This window comes from Oryx dammah, unplaced genomic scaffold, assembly GCF_014754425.2.
Source record: "Oryx dammah isolate SB20612 unplaced genomic scaffold, SCBI_Odam_1.1 HiC_scaffold_16, whole genome shotgun sequence".
NCBI lineage: Eukaryota > Metazoa > Chordata > Mammalia > Artiodactyla > Bovidae > Oryx > Oryx dammah.
Window position 1 is genome coordinate 20184573 of NW_024070200.1, and position 26959 is coordinate 20211531.

The 26959-nt window shown below is 39.6% G+C and overlaps 1 long non-coding RNA gene across 1 annotated transcript in view; it reads right to left on the bottom strand.

Annotated features, from left to right (window-relative positions):
- Positions 1-11389: 11389 nt before the first annotated feature.
- The window catches only part of LOC120875049, a 34109-nt gene continuing 18539 nt past the window's right edge, over positions 11390-26959 (bottom strand). Inside the window, exon 4 of the long non-coding RNA XR_005723799.1 lies at positions 11390-13422. This is a non-coding gene — a long non-coding RNA (uncharacterized LOC120875049). The remainder of the gene's footprint in view (positions 13423-26959) is intronic.

The following is a 26959-nucleotide window of genomic DNA, read 5'->3' on the forward strand; positions in this document are numbered from 1 at the left end:
TAGGGTTGAGGAACAAGGAAAGAGGTTGTTAAAACTTATAAATTAGAAAGGTAGAGGAAGGAGCCCATATGGACTCAAACATCTGAGGTGATGCTGCATGCCTGATGCTTATGTTGAGGGTTGGGGTGGAGGGAGTTGTGCATGAGTAATTTCTTTCTGCAAGTATTGGAAAACTGGCAAACCAGTCCCACTTAATGCTGTAGGAGGGAGGGAACTGTGGCTGCCTAAGAAGAGTTGCTGAGCTAATGCTCACAGGAACAGGAAGAAGGCAGAAAGAAAACTGGAAGCTGACAGGCTAGAGCAAGTCCCTCCTTTCTCCTTCCACCTCTCAGTCTCCTCTAACACTTCCTAGTGGAAGGGCCTAACAGGGAGCCAGCTTAACAGAGTAACAGTGGAGTTTACAGAATCCAGGCATCACAAAGCAGGGTACAAAAGGGCTTAAGAAGTTAACTGGTACAATCCTGCTGGCTTTTACTTACTAAATTTTCACTTATATATAAAATACCACTTAGTGACATAATTTTATCAATAGAAACTTTATGAGTCATCAGTGAAACTGAGATGGATGAACCAAGAGCCTGTTATGCAGAGTGAAGTAAGTCAGAAAGAGAAAAACAAATATCATATATTAATGCACTTATATATAGGATCTAGAAAAAATGGTAGTGATGAACCTATTTGCAGGGAAGGAATAGAGATGCCGATGTAGAAAATGGGCACGTGGTGGACTCAGCAGGGAAAGGAGAAGAGGGGAGGAATTGAGAGAGTAGCACTGAAACATATGCACTACCAAGTGTAAAACAGCTAGCTAGCGGGAAGTTGCCATATAACACGGGGGGCTCAGCCTGGTGCTCTGTGACGACCTAGAGGGTTGGGATGGGGTGAGGGAGGCTCAAAAGGGAGAGGGTTACATGTATACTTATTGCTGATTCACATTGTTGTGAGACCCTGGGAGAAAGCAAACATGCCATCTCTCACCTTTGTAGCCTTGTATTGGAGAGGGGAACACTGGGGGCACTCTCAAAGTCAAGTTGCTCTCCAGACTGTGCTACCAACTTCAGAACTTTTCTCTTTTGATGCTCTTCAACTGTACCGTCGCCTTTGAAGCTCCCACCACTATATAGAACCACTCTTCTCTTCCCATGCTTATCACTTTAGTTACCAGCCTCCAAACCACTCCACCATGTTCATCAAGATCTGAAGCATCTGGCTCAAGATACTCCTTCACACCCTGAATCCTGCCATGTTCGGCCTGATTTAATCATACACGTGAAGGAAACTTTAAATAGTAATTGCACAGTTGTCTGATCCAGACCCCTACAACACACTTGGCTTCTACGGCACTTCAGCAATCCTGTCTCAGGAAATAACCAAAACATCAACCTTAATTATAATCACTAATTTCTGGACTATTGAACTCTGAAACTAAATCCACCTAAATTCTCTAGTCCTTTCACTCATCTTAAGGCTTACCTTAAAGCTTCTCTCTAACCACTTTCCCAAACTATCAGCCCCTTTAATTTTGTCTTTCTAACTTAATCAGGAGTTATAATTAACATTTATTGAGAGCTTACTCTGCCAGGCCCTACTCTAAGTGCTTCATGAGTATCACCTCATTTCATTCTCACAGCAACCTTACAAAGAAGAAGCTGCTACAATCTTGTAAACATTTATTTCTATCATTTTCTAGCCATGCCTTCAATTTCCTTTGACAGTGCACAACACTTGACTACCCAACTGTGGGCATATTTTATCCTCTTTTCTTTTTTTTCAGACTTCCAAAAAAGAAATCACATAATTATACAAAACAGCATAATTAAATTGATTGGTTCAGGTTCCTAAGACTCCAGCATTATTCAGTAGCCCCATATGCACCCCAAGTTAAATTCCTTTGCCACTTTTATGAAAGTTCCAAAGCTTTAACCCTCTGTTTAAGCTGCATTTTATATTCTCTTCTGCTACTCTACTCAACTCTATTCTATTCTCACCTTCACTCTTAACCTGTGGCCTGAACTTCAACTTTATGAAGAATATAGACATTATAAAGCATAATTTCCCTCTCCTTGAGCTCCAGTTTTATCGAAGTGTGCTTATTTCTTGTCGCCAGTCTCAAAGGAAGGAGATTGCCTTGACTCAACCACTTCTTACCTCATGATCTCATTTCATCCGTCTCTCTCTATCTTCAGTCCTTCATTCAACAAATATTCATGAGCATCTACTAGGTGTCAGAACCTGTTCGAGGGAAACTGGATACATAAGTGGACAAAACAAAGATCCTTGCCCTTACATTTTAGCCTCTCTACTGGTTCATGTGCCTTAGATCTTCTTTAAATAATCAAATTCACCTTTTATACCCACCTATGCATCTCCAAAAAAAAGTTGTCAGTTGCAACTTCTGTCTCTTCTCTTCATCATTAAGTTACTTAACAAGGATATCCTTGAGGGGTAGGAAGCAATATCTTAAGAATGAAGTATATGGCAAATAACTGCTGAACAGAAAGAATCACAGTGATGCCATCAAATAAAATGCCTGTGAGCCACAGAGTCACACACTTGTCCCTCCTCTTCCTGAGGCTGCCTGCTTCTCTGGAACACCAAGATTCAGAGAAAGCATCCCCAGAAACGATGTGTGCTCAGGGGATGTGATTTATCACACCCAAACTGTAGATGCCAGTTAACAGCAAACTCAGCTTTCCCTTCACTTTTGGGTAGCTAAAGGCCTTAACAAAGATTATAAGCCAAATGTTTCCAGGCCTCCAACTCAAATCCAGCATAAATTCTAAGAGTACAGATGAGAAAGTACCAGATTAAAGTAGAATAGGAAGTCAAGACAAGGAGAGTGTACCCATAATTCTCTAGGCAAACAGCAGGCCTCTATAGATGAATAACAGAAAAACTTGAATACAGAGCCTGTGAAAAACTATTACTAAATGAATTAAACAAATGTGATATGAGAAAAACAAATGAAAAATATTTGTTCAAAATATGCTTGTAATTGAAGAAACAATTTTAAATAAGGATTATTCACTCAGGTCTCCCTTGCTGGTTTTGGGTATAGAGGAAAGAGATCACAAGGCAAGGAATATAAAAAGCCTCTAGAAAATGGAAAACGCAAGGAAATGAATTCTTCCCTGGAGCCTTCATAAAGGAACACAACTTCACCAACACCTTCAATTAAGGCCTATTCCTTAATCTATTTTGAGTTAATTTTAATGTATGGTATAATACAGTTCATTTTTTTGCTTGCAGACATCCAGTACTCCCAACATTTATTGAAGAGACTTTCATTTCTCCATTGCATATTCTTGCCTCTTTTGTAAAAAATAACTGACCTTATATGGTTTGTTTCAAGACTCTCTGTTCTGTTACATTGACCTCTGAGTGTGTTTTTACACCAGCATCATATTGTTTTGATTACTACAGATTTGTAATTTGGTTTGAAGTTAGGCAGTGTGATACCTCCAGCTTTGCTGTTTTTACTTGATTGGTTTCAAATTTGGGGGTCTTTTATGGATCAAACAAATTTTAGAATTGTTTGTTCTATTTCTGTGAAAAATTTCATTGGAACTTTTAGAGAGATTATACTGAATGGACATTTCAGCAATATTAATTTTTAATCTATGAATATGGAATATTTTTCCATTTTGTCTTCATTTTGATCATCAATGTCTTAGACTTTTCAGTGTACAGATCTCTCACCTCCTTGGTTATATTTGCTTCTGAGTATTAATATTTTATCATTTTGATGCAATTATAAATGATTACTAATTTCTAATAGTTCATTGTTAATGTATAGAAAAGCAACTAATTTTGTATCTTGATTTTATATCCTGCAAACTTACTGAATTTTTATTAGTCCTGACAGTTTTATAGAGAAGTCCTATGGTTTTCTATACCTAATATCATATCATCTACAAAAAGAGACTTCTGTTCCTTATTTGGATTATTTTATTTTTTTGTCTAATTGTTCTGGCTACAACTTACAGTACTATGTTCAATAAAAGTGACAAAAGTGGCATCTTTGCCTTGTTCCTAATGTTAAAGGTAGTTTTCAGCTTTTCACTATTAAGTATGATGTTAGCTGTGGGCTGGCATCACCAACTCAATGCACATGGGTTTTGGTGAACTCCAGGAGTTGGTAATGGACAGGGAGGCCTGGGGTGCTGCAGTTTATGGGGTCGCAAAGAGGCAGACACGACTGCGCGACTGAACTGAACTGAAGTAGCTGTGGGCTTGGTATCTTGGAAACCCATCCCTCATGTGGAAGTCAAAAGCTGAGGTGCTAGATGTGCTGTCCAAACTCTGCTTCTCAGGGGGAAGCTGGGAATAGGCATCCTCTCTCAATAGTATTTCACTGCTGGGTGCAGAGTTTATAGTGAGCATGTGTCTCAGCCTTTCCTACCCATTTTGTGTTTTTTCATATGTCTGATATATAGAAATTGTTTAGCTAAGTTCTCAATTTTTTTTCAGAGAGAATTTCTTAGAATGTGCCTATATACATGATGGTTCCATGAGAGGAAAAATATTCAGGAGCCTCGTATGTCAACATCTTGATAAACTCTCCAAACTTTCTCTATTCCTAGAAGACACTAAAATGGCTCACTCACTACGTGTCTTAACTTCTTTTAACATGCTGAGGCTAACTAGCTAAAAACTATTTCACAATCCCTTGTACCTAGGGTTCTAGTATTTAAGTTCCTACCATCAGATGTTAAACTGGACTTTGGCACTCACTTCGTTGGTGTGGTTTGGGACAGCAGTGGCACCGGCTAGCACAGCAGCTATAATAGCAGCTTCCTAAATTGGCAGACTATTTTCTGCTCATAGCAGAGCTTCAGGAGCTAATAACTTGCAGTCATTTCTTTCTGATACTACAGCATCCTGCTTGGGTTAAAATAATATCCTGACAGTCAGTGTAAGTTGGGAACCATTCCTGGAAGCTCAACCTAGAATCTGTGAGCCATTTAATATTCTGAAGAATCTCTTTGTGCTCAAACTGACTATAGTGAGTTTTAATCTCCAAAACAGAAGACTGACCAAAACACTACTTATTTATTCTGGAGAAAATTTCCATCTGTGAAGAAAAAGATTTTTGACCAAGACAGCAATTCAGACACAGATTTCATTCTGCATATTTGACTTTAAGTCAGTAAAGCTGCTGCTGCTGCTAAGTCACTTCAGTTGTGTCCGACTCTGTGCGACCCCATAGACGGCAGCCCACCAGGCTCCCCCGTCCCTGGGATTCTCCAGGCAAGAACACTGGAGTGGGTTGCCTTTTCCTTCTCCAATGCATGAAAGTGAAAACTGAAAGTGAAGCTGCTCAGTTGTGTCCAACCCTCAGCGAACCCACAGACTGCAGCCTTCCAGGCTCTTCCGTCCATGGGATTTTCCAGGCAAGCGTACTGGAGTGGGGTGCCATTGCCTTTTCCAAAGTCAGTAAAGCAGGAACCACCTAAAAAACAAAGAATGACAATTACCCTGTGCTATAGTAGGTCCATGTTATCTACTTTATATATAATAATGTGTATCTGTTAATCCCAAATTCCTAATTTATCCCTCACCCTGCTTTTCCCATTGGTAACCATAAATTTGTTTTCTATGTCTGTCAGTCTGTTTCTGTTTTGTAAATAAGTTCATTTGTATCATTTTTTTAGATTCTTCATATAAGTGATATTCAATATCTTATATCAATATTTAATACCCATAATGTAAAATTATCTGAAAAATAAGATACATATTTACATATATATTAAACTGAATCACTTGGCTGTAAACAGAACCTAACACAACATTATAAATTAACTATTCTTCAACTTTAAAAAAAGAATGGCAAGCAATGGTTTTTTACGGTCCTCAGTGGGCATTTGACTTGTTGAAATTTGGATGTAGCATTTAAAAAGATATCCGAATTTCTTTACTAAAACTTAAGAAAGTAACATGCACTGTTGTCCCATATATTTCTTTCTATAAACATGCATCAGGACTTTTCCATATAAACACCTTCAGAAGCAGTAACTACTCATCTGCATGAACCTAGAGGCCCTGGGAAGGTCAACCATTGATTTGAACTCCAGTAGGAAGCATAAGAGACTCAGAATCCAGGTCTATTACTCCTGGAGCCTCATGGCTGTTCTGTCTGAATTTAGTTATCCATCTTTCTTTACCTCTGGGCTGTGGAGAAGCTCTACATATCCTATTCTTTAAACCCTATTTCAAGAACTGACTGATGACCACCTAAGAAGGATATGTGACACTCTCCATGGTTTTGACTTCTAGTCTCATGATTATTTCCTAGGTGCACAAACAATAGCTATAGAATAGACAATAAATTTTTGTAACAGATAGTGTGATGACAGGAAATATTTGAGTGTCAAAGGTATAAAGCATCCTGGGTAGTTGAGATATGTATCAAAAAACAGACCTAGTTCCTGCTCTTAACTGACAAGCAGTGCCCATTTTGCTTCTGAGCTTTTCTGTTTGCTTTCTAAAGTCAAACTGAAACAACAGCAAAAAGCACAGATGCAGAGCTTAATTTGAACTGGATTTCTATAAAACTCACTTAAAATCCATTAGACTATAATAAGCAATTTCTTACCAATAGTGTACTCGGACCTGGAAATGTCCAGAACTTAACCATTTTACACTCCTTGCATATGGAAAATCTAACAAATAAATCCTTTATGGAAATTTTCTATATTTCAATAGGGGTTTAGATAACCCAGTCTTTTGCATTGCTCAAAACTTATCTAATAGTACACTTAAAATCTGAATATCACAGTTATATAAATTTTACCTAGAAAAAAAAACCTGAAAAAAAATTAATTACATGAATGCTAAAATGTCTAGGAGTGAAAAGTACCTATGTCTGCAACTTAATCTGAAATGCATCAGAAACGTAGATGCACAGAAAGCAAATATAACAAAATGTTAACAATCATAGATTCTAGGTGACAGATTCAAATATTCCTGTATTGCACATTTCCTTAATAAAACATTTAGAGGAAAAATGGTCCAATATAGCAGACCAATCAGAGTCTCCTAATTGATCCTAATCTGGGACCAGAGGTGAGGAACGCTATAAAAAAAAAAATGGCAAATAATGCAAATATGATAGATCATGGACGAAAGTTGCTTCATTTCAGTTCAGTTCAGTCGCTCAGTCGTGTCCGACTCTTTGCGACCCCATGAATCGCAGCACGCCAGGCCTCCCTGTCCATCACCATCTCCCGAAGTTCACTCAGACTCACGTCCATCGAGTCCGTGATGCCATCCAGCCATCTCATCCTCGGTTGTCCCCTTCTCCTCCTGCCCCCAATCCCTCCCAGCATCTGAGTCTTTTCCAATGAATCAACTCTTCGCATGAGGTGGCCAAAGTACTGGAGCTTCAGCTTTAGCATCATTCCTTCCAAAGAAATCCCAGGGTTGATCTCCTTGCAGTCCAAGGGACTCTCAAGAGTCTTCTCCAACACCAGAGTTCAAACGCATCAATTCTTCTGCGTTCAGCCTTCTTCACAGTCCAACTCTCACATCCATACATGACCACTGGAAAAACCATAGCTTTGACTAGATGGACCTTAGTCGGCAAAGTAATGTCTCTGCTTTTGAATATACTATCTAGGTTGGTCATAACTTTTCTTCCAAGGAGTAAGCGTCTTTTAATTTCATGGCTGCAATCACCATCTGCAGTGATTTTGGAGCACAAAAAAATAAAGTCTGACACTGTTTCCACTGTTTCCCCATCTATTTCCCATGAAGTGATGGGACCGGATGCCATAATCTTCATTTTCTGAATGTTGAGCTTTAAGCCAACTTTTTCACTCTCCTCTTTCACTTTCATCAAGAGGCTTTTTAGCTCCTCTTCACTTTCTGCCATAAGGGTGGTGTCATCTGCATATCTGAGGTGATTGATATTTCTCCCACCGATCTTGATTCCAGCTTGTGTTTCTTCCAGTCCAGCATTTCTCATGATGTACTCTGCATAGAAGTTAAATAAGCAGGGTGACAATATACAGCCTTGACGTACTCCTTTTCCTATTTGGAACCAGTCTGTTGTTCCATGTCCAGTTCTAACTGTTGCTTCCTGACCTGCATACAGATTTCTCAAGAGGCAGGTCAGGTGGTCTGGTATTCCCATCTCTTTCAGAATTTTCCACAGTTTATCGCGGTCCACACAGTCAAAGGCTTTGGCATAGTCAATAAAGCAGAAATAGATGTTTTTCTGGAACTCTCTTGCTTTTTCCATGATCCAGCGGATGTTGGCAATTTGACCTCTGGTTCCTCCGCCTTTTCTAAAACCAGCTTGAACATCAGGGAGTTTATGGTTCACGTATTGCTGAAGTCTGGCTTGGAGAATTTTGAGCATTACTTTACTAGCATGTGAGATGAGTGCAATTGTGCGGTAGTTTGAGCATTCTTTGGCATTGCCTTTCTTTGGAATTGGAATGAAAACTGACCTTTTCCAGTCCTGTGGCCACTGCTGAGTTTTCCAAATGTGCTGGCATATTGAGTGCAGCACTTTCACAGCATCATCTTTCAGGATTTGAAACAGCTCAACTGGAATTCCATCACCTCCACTAGCTTTGTTCGTAGTGATGCTTTCTAAGGCCCACTTGACTTCACATTCCAAGATGTCTGGCTCTAGATTAGTGATCACATCATCATGATTATCTGGGTCGTGAAGATCTTTTTTGTACAGTTCTTCCATGTATTCTTGCCACCTTTTCTTAATATCTTCTGCTTCTGTTAGGTCCAGACCATCTCTGTCCTTTATTGAGCCCATCTTTGCATGAAATGTTCCCTTGGTATCTCTAATTTTCTTGAAGAGATCTCTAGTCTTTCCCATTCTGTTGTTTTCCTCTATTTCTTTGCATTGATCGCTGAAGAAGGCTTTCTTATCTCTTTTTGCTATTCTTTGGAACTCTGCATTCAGATGCTTATATCTTTCCTCTTCTCCTTTGCTTTTTGCCTCTCTTCTTTTCACAGCTATTTGTAAGGCCTCCCCAGACAGCCATTTTGGTTTTTTGCATTTCTTTTCCATGGGGATGGTCTTGATCCCTGTCTCCTGTACAATGTCACAAACCTCATTCCATAGTTCATCAGGCACTCTATCAGATCTAGGCCCTTAAATCTATTTCTCACTTGTACTGTATAATCATAAGGGATTTGATTGAGGTCATACCTGAATGGTCTAGTGGTTTTCCCTACTTTCTTCAATTTGAGTCTGAATTTGGTAATAAGGAGTTCATGATCTGAGCCACAGTCAGCTCCTGGTCTTGTTTTTGTTGACTGTATAGAGGTTCTCCATCTTTGGCTGCAAAGAATATAATCAGTCTGATTTCAGTGTTGACCACCTGGTGGTATCCATGTGTAGAGTCTTCTCTTGTGTTGTTGGAAGACAGTGTTTGCTATGACCAGTGCATTTTCTTGGCAAAACTCTATTAGTCTTTGCCCTGCTTCATTCCGCATTCCAAGGCCAAATTTGCCTGTTACTCCAGGTGTTTCTTGACTTCCTACTTTTGCATTCCAGTTGTGTCCAACTCTTTGTGATCCCCATGGACTATACAGTTCTCCAGGCCAGAATACTGAAGTGGGTAGCCCTTCCCTTCTCCAGGGGATCTTCCCAACCCAGGGAAAGAACCCAGGTCTCCCACATTGCAGGTGGATTCTTTACCAGCTGAGCTACAAGGGCAGTTTATTTTGTAGGCACATGGAAGATGCAGAGAGGTGCAGAGGACCCTAACAAGCTCACTTAACATTACCCTACTAAACAAAAACCTGCAAACACCAGCTGAAATCCAAAATCACAGGTTTGGGGATTTTTTTTTTTTTTTTAATCTGCAGGGCATCTTTTTTCAAGTATTTTTATTACACTGAAAACTGAAAAATTGGTCTGCTGTTTGAAGGTAATAAACTGCTACTAACGCCTTTAAGGAAGTGGGGGTCACACAGAGGGAGGGGTCCAGAGGGAAGGGCCCTTTACTGTAGGTAATCTTGGTGGGTTTTGGGGGGTGCAAAACCAGGATAAAGAAAAGGGGAGGAGGAGAGACAGAGGCAGGGAGAGGAAAAAGGGAAATAGGAAGGAGATGGAGAGAGGGAGAGGAGAAAAGGAAAAGAAACAGAAGTTCCAAGGCCAAGAAGGGTAAAAGAGGAGCCAACCAGATAAAGGGCTGAAACAAAAAATTCCGTGAAACTTCAAGATGGTGCATGGCTGAAGGACATTTTGAGACCTGGGAGGCCAATTCACTTGTTCTTGTTTGCACTGCTGCTGTGTAAACTCTATCCTTTATCCTTTCCCCAAATCATCACTAACATCTCTTAGATTCATGAATATTTTCTGTGAATTGGCTTTTACTGGGCATCAGACAGGGAGTTGTTTTTCTTCTTGGGTCAGTGTAGTGGAGAAATCTTGAGGCGGGCTTCAGCCTCCCACAAGCCTTGAATGAAAGACATCCAGGTCAATTTTATGGCAATCTCTTGGGCTCAGGATGAATGGGAAGGAGGAGGTGGGTGGGGTTCCAACACTGGCATTTTCAATTGGCCTGTTGAGAAAAACAGAAAAATTCAAACTGTTTTTCTCATCCATTTTTAATCCAGAACACCCTCATTACCAGATATGGAAATTCAGGAAAGACATTTTCAGCTTTTGGCAATCAGTCTTTTTTCATGGGGTAATATTGCCACCTGCTGGTATTTCAAAACAGAAATACCTTTATAATAGTCAATAGTTTTAAATTTGAAATTGTTTAGAAACCTAAAGAGACTTTAATTTATTGGCAAATTCTTCCTTTGTGCTAGAATACAAACTTGTATAAAAGGAAGTTCTTTGTCCTCAAAGACTTTGTATTATCTAATGGCAAACTTAACAAAAACAGTTTCTTACATTTCAAGATTCAGGCACCATTTCATCAGTAACACTTACCTAAGATGGCCTTGGCCTGCAGTGGCTTGGGGGTGGGGACTGAGGTAGGGGGTGGGTTCCCAAGGAGAGACTGAGGCGGGCTCATGGAGAAGGCAATGGCACCCCACTCCAGTATTCTTGCTTGGAAAATCCCATGGATGGAGGAGCCTGGTGGGCTGCAGTCCACGGGATCTCGAAGTCGGACACGACTGAGCAACTTCACTTTTACTTTTCACTCTTATGCATTGGAGAAGGAAATGGCAACCCACTCCAGTGTTCTTGCCTGGAGAATCCCAGGGACAGAAGAGCCTGGTAGGCTGCCATCTCTGGGGTCGCACAGAGTCAGACACGATTGAAGCGACTTAGCAGCAGCAGCAGCAGCAGCAGCACGGCAGTGAAAGCATCAGATCCTACCCACTTGACCAGTGGTCCACAACATGGGCCCCAGCCTTTTGGCTTTGCAGAAAAGAATTTCCACAAAGATACAGAAAGTAGTGAAGCATGTGAAGTATTTATTAAGAGGAAAAAGAGTACAGTACGTGTGGACAGACACGAGCAGACTCAGAGGAACAGTCCCTGAGTTGCACTGTCATGGCAGTTTGAATTAATTTTATGGGGTATTTTTTACGGGTTTCCTTTGGCCAGTCGTTTTGACTGGCTAGTTCAGTCCATATTCGATATATCTTAGGATCCTTCCATATATGCACACACATCTTTTAGCCAAGATGGATTTTACCAAAAAGGCGTATGGGTACAGAACATCCTTTGATGTAACTCCTCCTTTAACATCCAAGGAGACTTTTCTGTGTGTGGTTGGGGAGTTTGGGCAGGGTCCAGCCTCTTCCCTTCATTATCCTGCTTTTCTCTTCTTGGAGTTTCAGTTCATAGAGAATAAATCTCCAATTGCCTTACCCTGGGTGCAGGGCAATCTGCCTTCTACCTCAAAACTTTTTGACAGCAAATTCTCACCCTTCTGAAACAGAAATTGACTACTCCCTCCCTCAGGCCCTAGTTCACCCTGTACATATTTCTTTCTTGGCACATACAATATACCACAGTACTTGTTTTATTACAACATCTGTCTTCTATAACCAGACCATAAATTCCTTGAAACTCAGGGACTGTATCTTTTGCGCATTTATACTCCTAGCACCTGGAACAGAACCTACACATTATAGCCAGGAAGTATTTGGTAGATGAATAAATGAATGATAGTCAAAAAAGCACAAGCAAAGTATTATTACATATAAACTTTTATTAATTCGAAATAACTTTAAATATTTTGGCTTCAGACATGCACATTATGTACTTCCTTATATATATATAAATATGTGTGTGTGTGCTCATTCAAAAAACTCACATTTTGCATAATTCATATATATGAAATCAGTAGAATAAAGAACAAATATGAAGCTACCTCAGCAGGTAATTTTCCCATCAGCATATAATCCATAAACTCTTCATTTTCATAAGTTAATCCAAAACAACATACTGATGGACTCTCCCATCAGTTAAGAGCACCAACGAAGATGAAACATTCGGAGTAAATAAATTTTATTTATTTGATAATGAGTCAGCGTTGTTGAGGTACAAAAGAAACGGAAAGTTGTGATATTTGAATTATCCATGTTAGTTACATAACCCAGGATCACAAACAGAGCTGAGTTTGAGATCTATTGAGATCTGCATATGAATTCTGTGGAACTCCAGGGCACCCAAGTCCCCTGAGTTTGAACAAGAACTAAATAGTTCTCTTCTTCAGAACTCTTTGGAAAGGCACTTCCAGGGAGCCTGGCTGTTTACCCTCAGTCAGGAAATAGTCAAAGAACATGCAAATGAAGTGTGGGAGGTAGGAGACCAGTTCTTACAGGGGTCTATATACATGTACTCTTAGCAGATAATCTGGATACCTCTATTTCATTAAGCAAAAGCTGATGGAAATTCCTGTGTGTTGTTCCCATTTGCCTCACACCTTCTGTTTCCCACTCATTCCTCTTTCCTTCTTGCCTTCCATTCCAAGGTTGATCTCTTCCTTTTCCAGTTAAGTTCTGAGACCTTAACTCGTGAATTATCTCTTTATTCAGTCTTCCTCCTCTTTTCCTCACCAGTTCCTCCCTATGTATCAAAACACGAAGCTTCTTCTGTCTTGGGGGGAAAAGCGCCCTCCATTGAGTCCTGTTTCCAAAGAGCCCAGTGACAAATCCCAACTCCTTCTTACCTTCACTTCACCATCAATCTTCATAAAAGACTTTACTTGCTGTCACAGTTATCTTCTCCCTTTGATGGCACAATTTCTTGAGACCTGAGTTTTCTCAGACTTGTATCTTGATACTGCTTTCCTCCCCCAGATTACCAGTCATCAACAGACTTGTCAGCTTCAGTTACTCCGACTCAACTCCTGACGTTTTGGAAATTATCACACTCGACTGAACATGCTTCTCCCCATCTTCTGCACTCCATCCTCTTCATACTTCTCTTGATCAGTTCTCAGTTTTCTGCCCTGGAATCTCTTCTGCTTCCTACCTCTAAAAGAGAAGGTTGAAGATGTACTAAACAGTTCAGTCCTCATCTTGTTCTCACTTGATATACTCTTACTTAGGGATTTCATCTATTATTTCTGTCCATTAACAAAAATCTATTGAGGGCCAATCATGTGACAGGTACTTATCCTTGGAGTTTGTGATTCAGTGATGAACAAGACTGACAAGGTCCCCATTATCATGAGTTGATATTCTTATGTACATGTATACTGTAAGGGAAGGGTAGGTAGTGACAAATACTAAACAAACTGCAAATAAATAGGAAAGTATCAAAATATGGTAACAAAAACTTGGCAATTGAGTCTTGTTAAAGAGGCACTCTGAGCTTAGCTTCCCCAAGCCTGGCATGGGTTAACCCCAGAATATCTAGCTAGGGAGATAGCCAGTTGAGGTTTCTGTGTGAGGCTGAGGGTCATGGCTCAAAGTGAGCCATCCAAGCTGAACTGACCCCAACTCACTGCCAGATTTCAGAGGGGTCTCTAACACCAGAGGTCTTGAGAGCCAAGAAGCATCATTGGGCTCTGACCAAACTAAAGGAGAGAAGTGCAAACAGAAGAGCAGCAACTGACAGAGGACATCACCATGGTGACCAGAGGAACCTTGAGACAATATAGAAATCTGAGAATCCTGCCTTCTTCAAGCCATAAGATCACAGAAGCCACCCCTCCATCACATACTCAGATAACAGAGAGAAACGCTTAAGAGAGCAGTTAACTAAGACATTAAACACTACTGAAAACTGAAAGGAAATGTTTAAATGCTTACACGAGCCCAAGTTTAAAATCTGGCAATTTCCTTGTATTTTTTGTTACTGTTATTTGTTTGTCCCCTCATACTACCAATCCCCCAATAACCAGCAAATTGAGATTTGTAGAGGGTGAATTAGAGCAGTGATAGCAAATAAACTTTTCCCTGCAGTTCTGAGTTGTGAAATGGGTAGCCTTATGACATGGCTATGTGTCTCTAATTCTGACCTCTTTCTTGAGTTCCAGACCAGGAACAGACACACAGATGTAGAGAACAGACTTGTGGACACAGCAGGGGAAGGAGAAGGTGGAATGAATGAAGAGCGTGGCATTGACATAAACACACTACCATGAATAAAACAGCTAGTGTGAAGCTGCTATATAACACAGCTTGGTGCTCCATAGTGACCTAGAGGGCTAGGACAGAGGAATGCGAGGGAGGGAGGCTCATGAGAGAGGGGATAGATATATACTTACAGCTGATTAATGCTGTTGTACAGCAGAAACTAAAAACATTGTAAAGAAAGTATCCTCCAATAAAAATAAATAAATAAATAAAATGTATCTGTCTCACCTACAGACCAACTTTTTCCTAAATCCTTTGCCTCAGTTAAGATGAATTTCTGATCCTCATAATTAATCAAACTGAAAATGTTGCAGTCTCTAAAGTATCACAAGCCTAACCTGAAATACTGTTCAGATATAATGTTTATTTATAGTTTCTGCCACTCTGCTAGCTCAGGGCCTCTTTAATTTCATCTAAAAGATTAAAGTCTCTTGACTGGTTTTTCTGGGAACAGGGCATGAAGATAGTCCTGTGAGAATGGACATAAAATGTGAGAATCTTTGGATTAATGTATTATTAACATATTAACACCCATCAGAAAGTACTCCTCCATGGAAGAGGCACTAAACAGCCAAGAATATACAGAATACTAACCAGCTGACATCATCCATCATGTCACTGACCACCTTAGTGCTGGCATAATGGGCTAAGCTGCCAGGGTGGCAGAAACAGCAACTATGCATGGGCCCAACAGTCTGGGCTCCCTCTCACCAAGGCTGATCTAGCTAAGTGCTAAAACAGATTATCTAATCTGAAAAAGACCAAAGCTGAACCCCCAATAGAGAACATTTCCCCCAGGAGACCATCAGACAGTGTAAACTGATTACACTGGACCCTTTTCCACTCTGAAAGGGGCAGTGATTCACTTTGACCAGAATCAACACTTATTACAGATATGGATTTGCCTTCCCTGACCACAAGTATAAATGTGAGCTTGTGACTTACAAAATTTTAAATGATGCACATTTATGACTTTGCCAAAAATAAACTCCCAAACCTAAATTAAAAATAGAATGGAATAAGGAAAGAAGACAGAGACTTAACATCAGTACCTGAGATTTAACAATGTTTCTAGTTCACTTTATATCCTACAGAGCTTTGCTACCAACCAAACAGATGTACTAAAGCCAGGGAGATATCAATACAGATTGCTCGGTCCACTTGTCCTATTACATACCACAACATTCAGAAGCTGCCAATCTGAGACAGTGATCTGGAATGCTCGAAAAGCATTCTGAAGGCATGGTTGAGGTGATGATACCATGTGAAGACAGGACACCCTCCTCTGGGTTGTAGTTATGCCCTAAATCAGTAAACATTATGCTATAGCATCTGTAAGAAGTAACATACACGTAGGCAAGAAACAAGGGGAAAAAGCAGAAATGGCTTCCTCAGGTCCAGTGCCCATTTAGAAATTTATATTTCCTTTCCCTGCAAAGCTAGGTTCTATGAATCTGGAAGTCCCCTGTCCTCAACCAAGGGACAGAGCCCATTAAACTTTAAGTTACAACTGTCGCCTGGTCACTCCAAGTACCTTGAGCCAAGAAACAAATCTGGCAGGAGTAATTGATCTTGATCATCAGAAAGAGGCAGGGCTTCTGTCACAAAAGTGCAGGGTATTTTTTATTGCCAGATGACAAACGTATGTTTGTCATATGATGGGCATATATGAAAGGGATCTATCTCTTCATACTCCTCTGTCCAATTTTGACAACAAATGGACAAATACGACAGTCACAGCTGGACCGTATCAGGTCTAGAGCTCACAGTGCAGCTGAACTTCCTCCTCTTCCAGTCCCGCTTTGTTCACTCCGACAGGTGGTTTTTCAAAAGGCACTCACCAATACATCTTTTGTATGTATTCTCTGCCCTTTTATCATGGCACATTTCTTTGTCATGTTAAAATGCAAGCTCACGTATTTTTCCTGCCCTAGAATCAGCTGTTTCCAAAGAATCGGAAGCACTCTACTGCAAAAGAAACTGGTTAATCTAAGCAAAAGTCTTTCAGATTTTTATTTTGAAAATTTTCAAGCTGAAAGGTTGAGAAAAAAGAATACTTCTTTAGAGCTTATAGTAAACATTTTCTAAGCTGGCCTCTAACCACTAAAACTGGACCATGTGTATATTGACAACTTCATTACTTAGCACCATTTCCTCTTATCTTTCCATTTCCCATAATCACTGTTCAAGTCCTTTTGTTGGTTAGTGTATTTTCTCAAGACTCCTCAAACATCTGCACATCTCTCTCCCTGACAGGTGACTGATAACTTAGCCCAGTAGAGGATTCACCAATGTAATTCTATCACTAGTTCAGTGACATTATCCTACCATCTTCTAGTCTCCAAAATTCGATGCAGGAAATTCAGTCTCACTCTCATTTTTTTTTTTTTCCTTCATAAATAACTTTTTTTCTCTTTCTGGAACCCAGCAAGATTTTGTTATCCCTGAAACTTAAAAAATGTATAGGAATACATCTATTAGTTTTCCTCATCAATGCTAACTGGAAATTTGGACTGAGGGACAGGAATGGGCTATTCTTCAAAATGCAGATCTTCTTTCTAATATGAGTTCTTACAATTTTCTTTCTTTTTTAACTTTGTAGAACTCCTCCTTGTATCTCCTGAATCTATTATGTCTTCTTTTGTTATTCCATTTTGTTTTTAATCTATGGTTGGTGGGGAAGGTATTTTTGGCCAAGTCACACCTGTGCATTTAAAATTTTATAAGACTTCTTATGAAAAACATTAGGCCCCACATATTTCAGGGGCTTTCCTGGTGGCTCAGACAGTAAAGAATCGGCCTGCCATGCAGGAGACCTGGGTTCGATCCCTGGGTTGAGAAGATCCCCTGGAGAAGGGAATGGCAACCCATGAGAATTCCATGGACAGAGGAGCCTCATAGGCTACAGTGCATGGGGTGCAAAGAGTCAGACATGATTGAGCAACTTTCAGTTCACTTCACAATTCCACACATTTCAAATTTTTCACCCTGGAAGGCAACTGCTTTCAATTCTTCCTGTTGGTTTCTGGTATTTATCCCCAGTCTCTACATAACATGTTTACAGTCTTATGTTCTCACTACCAGTTACTGGCTTTACTATCTACCGATAATACCTATTATTAATACAGATGATGAGAATTTAGCTCTTTCACATATAACCACCATTCTTACCCCATCCCCTCCCACACACACACACTTGGGTTCCCACAATTCTTCCAAAATCTTATAAAGTTATGATAAATCAATATCCATTTTCTCCTAGTCTCTCTCCCTCACACAGCTCCCGTAGCCAGCCCTTCTAAAGGTCTGTGGTATCAATACCACAGGATAATACTGCAGGACCCATATCTATTGTTTAGATTAATATTGTTTATGTTGACCATGTAAATACTCTGATAGCTGAATCATGTTTGCTATGATTATTTTCTCTAATTAAGATTTTTTGTTTTAATATTTCTCTATGTTTTAACATTAACTTTTCTATGTTTTAACATTAATTTTTCTATGTTTTAACTTAATTTTTCCTCCCATATTCTCCAGAGCTTGTGTAAATCTCTTCCCAATAGAGTCAAACCTACTGGGTATTTTATTAATTTCACCTTCTTGAAGAAGTCTCTCCTTGAGCTTTCTGACCTGTTACAATCTAGATCAATTCATTTTCAGGCCTGCTACAGAGCTATCATTTGATGTGTCTCTTTACCCACATTCAGTAAATTCCTTTGTCTCTCTTTTATGTTGGATCCTGTTCCCTCAATTTTGTTTTCTTCTTCCTTGATTTACACCAGTATTTTGATTATGCACAGGCTCCAATAATGCCCACAGAAATAATATGTGGAAAATCAACCTCTGAATGATTTTGTTATAATTTATTTCTCTGTATGAATTTGTTCTTAGTTCTTAGATATTCTTCCTCTTGATTTTTCCAGTCCACTAATTTGGATTGATCTCCAGAGTAACTCTCCTTAAATTCATCTTCTAAAGTTTAACTTCAGTGATTTTTTTTCCTATGTTTATATGTATGATGGTTAATTTTATGTGTAAACTTGATTGGCCAATAGGTACTCACATTAAATATTATTTCTGGGGTCTATGAGTGAGTTTCTGGGTAAGATTAGCATTTGAATTGGTAAACTCACTGGAATGCCTTGCTCAGTTGTGGATGGGCACCATCCAATTTGTTGAGGGCCTAAATGGAACAAAAGGTGGAGGAAGGACGTATTTGCTTCTTTTTCCCAGCTTCACCAAGCTAAGACATCTCATCTCATCTTCTGCCCTTACGTGAAACTTACCCCACTGGCTCCTCTGGCTCTCAGGCCTTTAGGCTCAGACTGAATTACACCACTGCCATTCTCAGGTCTCCAGTTTACAGAGAGCAGATCATGGGATTCCTCATGTCCTAGAAGTTCTGCTTCTCGGGAGAACCCTGACTACTACAGATTTTGGTACTGAGAGTAGGATGCTGCCATAACAAATAACCTAAAAAGTGGAAGTGACTTTGCAACTGGTTTACTGGTAGCAGCTGGAAGAGTTTAGAGGTACACACTAGAAATATGAGCATTAAGGGTATTTATGCTAAGGGTTCAGAAAGAAAAGAGGAGAGGAGAGAAAACCTCAGTCTTCTTAGAGAATATTTAAGTAACCCTAAGGAGAATGTTGGTAGAAGTATGGACCACAAAGGCCATTAGGATGAGCTCTCAGATGGAAATGAGGAACATGTCATTGGAAACTGGAGAAAAAGTGTTCCCTGGTGGCTCAGATGGTAAAGCGTCTGTCTACAATGCAGGAGACCCGGGTTTGATTCCTGGGTCAGGATGATCCCCTGGAGAAGGAAATGGCAATCCACTCCAGCACTCTTGCCTGGAAAATCCCATGGACGGAGGAGCCTGATAGGCTACAGTCCATGCGGTCTCAAAGAGTCGGACACAACTGAGCGACTTCACTTTCACTTATTATAAAGTAGCAAGGAACCTGACTGAACTGACTTCATTTTCTAGTGTTCTGTGGAAGGTAGAACTTGCAAGTAATTAAATTGAACATTTAGCTGAGGATATCTCTATGCAAAATACTGAAGGAGTAGCCTAGCTCCTCCTGACTACTTATGGCAAAATGTGAAAAGAGAGAAATGATTTGAAGATGGAATTCTTAGGCAAAAAGGAACTAGAACTGAAAGATTTGGAAACTTCTCAGCCTACCTATATGGCAAAATAAGAAAGCATTCCTTGAAGAGAATACTAAAGGTCCAATAAAGTCCACAAAGCAAACCATAAGAAATACTTAAAAGTAAATATATTACAAGTTACAGTCACTGATCATAATTTAATAATATAAGAAATAATTTTTAAAAGTTTGAAATACCTTAACGATTTGAAAATTAACTCCTGATCAAGGAGAAAAATCACAAACACTCGTGACTGCATGCATGCTAAGTCACTTCAGTCTGTCCAACTCTCTGCGATCCCAGGGAGTGTAGCCCACTAGGCTCCTATGTCCATGGTATTCTCCAGGCAAGAATACTGGAGTAGATTACCATTTCTTCCTCCAGGGAATCTTCCTGACTTAGGGACAGAACTTGCTTCTCTTGCATCTTCTGCATTGGCAAGCAGGTTCTTTATTCACTAGTGCCACCTGGGAAGCCCACACACACTTTAGAAATTAATGAAAAAGTAACTACAAAAAATATACAAAACACAGAAAAAGCCATAATTAGATAAAAACTGATGTCCCTAAATCCTTTCATTATGAAGACAAATGAGCACAAATACAGAAACATGTTTATCCTAAGTATTTTTTAAAAAACACAAAGTTAACTAAAAGAAGATTTGAGGAGTGAATAGATAAAGATAACAGATATAATCTATGATACAGAAAAACAGTAGAAGAGTTACTAAATAATTCCAAAAGATGCTGTTTTAAAGACTAACAAATAAGATACATATATACACATACAAACAAACACACCATTTAAGATCCTGCTTAAAAATGTGAAGACAAAACAAATATTAGCAAGACTAGAAATAAAAGAAATGTGTGATTTCCTAGAAAATACAAATAAACCAGAGAAAACCAAGTAGAAAACCAACTTGATGAATCACCAAAGAAGGGATTGGAAAGGTGACTATTATTTTAGATAATAAGAATACATCCAAAAAACCTTTAAATCTTAGTCTACCTTTTAGGAACAAATAATTACAATATTATTTAAATTATTTCATACCAAACAAAGATGAAATGTGTCTCAATTCATTTCATGAAGCCAGCATAACTTTATTACCAGAACTTAATTAAAAAAATAAATCCAAAAGGATAAACCATTCTAATTATTTCAGCTACTAAGACTGTATTTAAAAATTACCCTAGTAATTATTGACCTAAGTGCAAAGAAATAGGGGAAAGACTAGAGATCTCTTCAAGAAAATTAGAGATACTAAAGGAACATTTCATGCAAAGATGAGCTCAATAAAGGACAGAAATGGTCTGGACCTAATAGAAGCAGAAGATATTAAGAAGAGGTGGCAAGAATACACAGAAGAACTATACAAAAAAGATCTTCATGACCCAGATAATCACAATGGTGTGATCACTCACCTAGAGCCAGACATCCTGGAATGTGAAGTCAAGTGGGCCTTAGGAAGCATCACTACGAACAAAGCTAGTGGAGGTGATGGAATTCCAGTTGAGCTATTTCAAATCTGAAAAGATGATGCTGTGAAAGTGCTGCATGCAATGTGCCAGCAAATTTGGAAAACTCAGCAGTGGCCACAGGACTGGAAAAGGTCAGTTTTCATTCCAATCCCAAAGAAGAAAGGCAATGCCAAAGAATGTTTCAACGACAACACAACTGACTCATCTCACACGTTAGTAATGTTCAAAATTCTCCAAGCCAGGCTTCAGCAATACATGAATCATGAACTTCCTGATGTTCAAGCTGGTTTTAGAAAAGGCGGAAGAAGCAGAGATCAAATTGCCAACATCTGCTGGATCGTGGAAAAAGCAAGAGAGTTCCAAAAAAACATCTATTTCTGCTTTATTGACTATGCCAAAGCCTTTGACTGTGTGGATCACAACAAACTGGAAAATTCTGAAAGAGATGGGAATACCAGACCACCTGACCTGCCTCCTGAGAAATCTGTATGCAGGTCAGGAAGCAACAGTTTAGAATTGGACATGGAACAATGGACTGGTTCCAAATAGGAAAAAGAGTACGTCAAGGCTGTATATTGTTACCCTGCTTATTTAACTTATATGCAGAGTACATCATGAGAAATGCCGGGTTGGATGAAGCACAAGTTGGAATCAAGATTGCCGGGAGAAATATCAATAACCTCAGATATGCAGATGACACCACCTTTATCTCAGAAGGCAAAGAACTAAAGAGCCTCTTGATGAAAGTGAAAAAGGAGAGTGAAAAAGCTGGCTTAAAGCTCAACATTCAGAAAACGAAGATCATGGCATCCGGTCCCATCACTTCATGGGAAATAGATGGGGAAACGGTGGAAACAGTGGCTGACTTTATTTTGGGGGGCTCCAAAATCACTGCAGATGGTGACTGCAGTCATGAAAGTAAAACACACGTGCTCCTTGGAAGAAAAGTTATGACCAACTTAGACAGCATATTAAAAGGCAGAGACATTACTTTGCCAACAAATGTCCGTCTAGTCCAAACTACGGTTTTGCCAGTAGTCATGCAAGGGTGTGACAAGTTGGACTATAAAGAAAGCTGAGCGCTGAAGAACTGATGCTTTTGAACTGTGGTGTTGGAGAACTCTTGTGAGTCCTTTGGACTGCAAAGAGATCCAACTAGTCCATCCTAAAGGAAATCAGTCCTGAATATTCATTGGAAGGACTGATGTTGAAGCTGAAACTCCAATACTTTGGCCACCTGATGGGAAGAACTGACTCATGTGAAAAGACCCTGATGTTGGGAAAGATTGAAGGCGGGAGGAGAAGGGGATGACAGAGGGTGAGATGGTTGGATGGCATCACTGACTCAATGGACATGAGTCTGAGTAAACTCTGGGAGTTGGTGATGGACAGGGAGGCCTGGTGTGCTGCAGTCCATGGGGTCGCAGAGTCGGACATGACTGAGCAACTGAACTGAATTTAATCAATTTGATTTCAGTACTGACCATCTGGTGATGTCCATGTGTAAAGTCTCTTGTGTTGCTGGAAGAGGGTATTAGCTATGACCAGTGTGTTCTCTTGGCAAACCTCTGTTAGCCTATGCCTTGCTTCATTTTGTACTCCAAGGTCAAACCAAAGTCAAACTTACCTTGATGTAAGGTATCTCTTGACTTCCTACTTTTGCATTCCAGTCTCCTGTCATGAAAAGAAATCTTTTTTTGATGTTAATTCTAAGAGGTCTTATAGGTCTGCACAGAATCATTCAGCTTCAGGTTCAAAATTGGGAAAGGAAGTACATCAAGGCTGTATATTGTCACCCTGCTTATTTAACTTATAGTACATCATGTGAAATGTCAGGAAGGATGAATCACAAGCTGGAATCAAAATTGCTCAGAGAAATATCAAGAACCTCACATATGCAGATGATAGCACTTCAAGGCAAATAAGATGGGGAAAATGTGGAAACAGTGACAGATTTTAATTTCTTAGGCTCCAAAATCAATGCAGATAATGACTGCAGCCATGAAATTAAAAGATGCCTACTCCTTGGAAGAACAGCTATGACAAACTTGGGCAGTGTATTAAAAAGCAGAGACATTACTTTGCCAACAAAGATCCGTATAGTCAAAGCTACGGTCAAAGCTATTTTCCAGTAGTCATATATGGATGGATGTGAGAGTTGGACCATAAAGAAGGCTGAGTGCCAAAGAATTGACACTTTCGAACTATGGTGTTGGAGAAGACCTTTGAGAGTTCCTTGGACAGCAGGGAAATAAAACTAGTCAATCCTAAAGGAAATCAACCCTAAATACTCATTGGAAGGACTGATGCTGAAACTGAAGCTTCAATAATTTGGCCACCTGATGCAAAGAGCTGACTTATTGGAAAAGACCCTGATGCTGGGGAAAATTGAGGGCAAGAAGAGAAGGGGGCGACAGAGGATGAGATGGTTGGATGGCATCATTGTCTCAATGGACATGAGTTTGAGCAAATTGAGGGCAATAGTGATGGATAGAGAAGCCTAGCATGCTGCAATTCACAGGGTCAAAAAGAGTTGGACATGACTTGGTGACTGAACAAGGGATTGGGATAGGGTAGGTGAAAAGACAAAGCACAGAGGATTTTTAAGGGCTAGAATACTGGATATATGTCAGTTCATGGGATTGCAGAGAGTCAGACACAATTTGCAACTGAACAACAACAAAAAATATACACCAAGAGTGAAACCTTCTATAAACTATAAACCAGGGGTGATAGTGATGCATCAATGTTCAGGTTCATCAGTCTTACCAAAGGTACTACTCAGGTGTATACGAGAGGGACAAGGGGTATGTGGGAATTCTCTGTGCTCTCTGCTGAATTTTGTTGTGAACCTAAAACCATTCTAAAAAATAAAATCTTTTAACTGTGTAGATTTCTTGTGAATCAATTTATAATCCATTCCATCAGACAAAAATCACACTCATAAATTGCAGTATATGTCCTTGAGCTTCCTCTAGGTATCCTGAGAGACAATTCTCTTAAAATTCTTAGAGGACATTTTCATTTAGTAAAGATGTGTGAGGCATGGTATATCCTCAAGATGGACTACTTGCCTTGGTGAAGCATGACATTAAATTTCCTGAGGCCTTATCAAAGAGTGTCACAATCACTCCCTTGGTTTCATGGTTAAACCATGTGAATCTAGAGTAAATCACAATACTCTAGATTTAATCTCTTTTCATAAGATTTTTCTTAATTTGAAAATTGTCTGCCACCTGGAGAAAGTAGGAAAAAAGTTTTATTTTCAAACTCAGTAAGTTCTGGTTCTTTTATATTTAACAATTCTTTTCTTAGCTTCTCTCTCTTAGTCTAATTGGACTACTATTAATGAAATGGCCAGAGGCTTGGTGACTTATAAACCACAAAAATTAATTACTCACAGTTGTGGATCCTGGAAGTCCAAGATCAGTGTGCCAGCATGGTAGGTTCTGGTGAAGGCCAGAACATTCCAGGGGGCAGATTGCCACCTTCTCACTGTGTTATCTCATGGTGGAAAGGGCTAGGGAGCTCTGCATGGTCTCTTTTATAAAAGCACTAATCCTATTCTTGAGGGCGCCACCATTCAGACTTAAGTGCTTCCAAGCACCTCCCCATTTCCTAACACCTTCACACTGGGCATCGGCATATGAATTTTGAGGGATAAAAGCCATCACACTAGCACTTCCTCCTGTCAAATTTACTATAAGCAGCAGAAACAGCCAGACAACACCTTTGAATTTGTGCAATTCATTATAACCATTTTCTCTTTTCCACATTACCATAAGTGACAATGTTGCTAAACTTTCTGCTGTTGTGTAACAAGGATCTTTTCTCCTGCTCTCAATGACACTTTCTCACTTTCCTTTAAACCTTCACTGAAATCCTCCTTGACCATTAGGCTTCCACTAACAATCTCTTCAATGTCCTCCCACCTTCTGCCCATCGTCTAGTCCTGTCTAGTTTAGCTTCAGTCACCACTACATCTTGAGGTTTCTGTCACATGGCACCACATCTCCAAATACCAAAATCTAACTCAGTTTCTATGACTGCAAAACAAATTATCCCTAAATTTAGTGGCTTAAAAGAACAACAATATTTGCTCAAGAATCTGTAATTTGCGCAGTGCTTGGTAGGGATAATTCATTTCTGCTCTATTCACGGGAGACATAAACAACAAAGAACTACAGATGCTATGATAGATGTTGTAAAGAACAGATGAGGAGCACAAAGTAGGCAGAGGTTAATTCCACCTGAGAAATTACAGAAATAAGTAACCCCTGAGCCAAAGTTGGGCGCTGATATGAAGAGGAGCAGGCATCAAACAGTGGGTTATATTTGGGAAGGCACTATATTGGTAAGAATAAGTCCATTAAGGTAGGAGAGCAGGAAGGAAGTAATTAGTGAGAATTAAGGCTAAAAGCAAGGCTGAGAACAGACAATGTTTCTATAGGAGTAAGCAAGAGGCCTAGGGTTAAATCAGGTGTAACACTACCACGGGGAACAGCTGCAGCTTGGAATTATTGGGGACTCTAAAGAACTACAACTGCTAAAGGCAGGCCCCTATGATGAGAGCCAATAAGAAGAAGGAAGTCCAAGAGGTACTATCACAGAGAGGTTGTCAGAAGGTGTCACTTCAGTGGTATCTGAGACAAAAGCTACCAGGAAGAAAAGCAAGAAAAGGTCAGGCTGGGGTTCCCGCACATTCTGTATTTCTAATTTACACATCCCACCTTTACCTTGGGGAGAGAAAAGGTTTTCCCCAGTATCTACTTGACAGTCAGAGGTGGTAGTGATCATGAGAATTTCAACATAATTTCTCTCCAGAAAATCTTCAGAAACTCAGTGAGGGCCTGCGGTTGTTAATACAGGCCAGATTATTCTCTCAGGTTCATGGTAGGAAAAGCATAAACCTGGAAAGAAGACTGTATTCTCTCAGATCATCTCTCCTCTCTTCTGCTCACCCTCCCTCTCCCCGTCTGTTTCCCTTTCTCTCCCTTCTCTTCTCTCTCTCTCCAATTTCACCTACTAGATTTCTATATAACCACAGGTAAATCTCTTATTTCAAGTCCACTGGAAACCAACAGCATGAACTCTCTATGGAATCCTGACTCCCTATTTAATGTTTTCTCTTTAGAAGAAGTCTTTTTGTTTTTCAAAGAAGTGAAGTTTTTATTTGCCAGTGACACTTTCTGGAACAGAATTGAGAACATTCAGATAAAAGATTATTACGCTGTAAAATAAACACTATCTTACCAAGCCTTCCTTTCCTAACAGATACAAAATCTTAACTGCGCTTTCTATGCCTAAAGGGGTCATGATGACAACTGAAGATGCTGTCAGTTCTTATAGCTCAGTGGACAAGAATTATAGTGGAAATTTCAAATAGAATCACTAGTGCAACAACTGGCGCCACTCAGATAAGTAGATATGTATGAAGAATGAGGTAGGAAATAATGTCTCCTATAAACTGACAAAACATGAACATTACTTCTAGTAGCCTAAATCTCACTTATGCTTGAAAACAAGCTTATATGAAACTTACATAGAACCTGATCAGATGGAAAAAAACATTTTTTAAGATTTAGATTCAGGCAGCTGTAGCAGGAGTTGGTGGATCTATTTTTTATTATTTCAACACTGATATGACTCAGTTATTTACTTGCGTTTCCTGATTCTTGCTCCTATAACCAACTGCCTATATCACTGTAACTTCTGCTTAAATTAAAAAAAAAAAAAAAAAAACAAAGAAAAAGTTTCATTGACCAGCAAATGACCATTTCCCTTACGC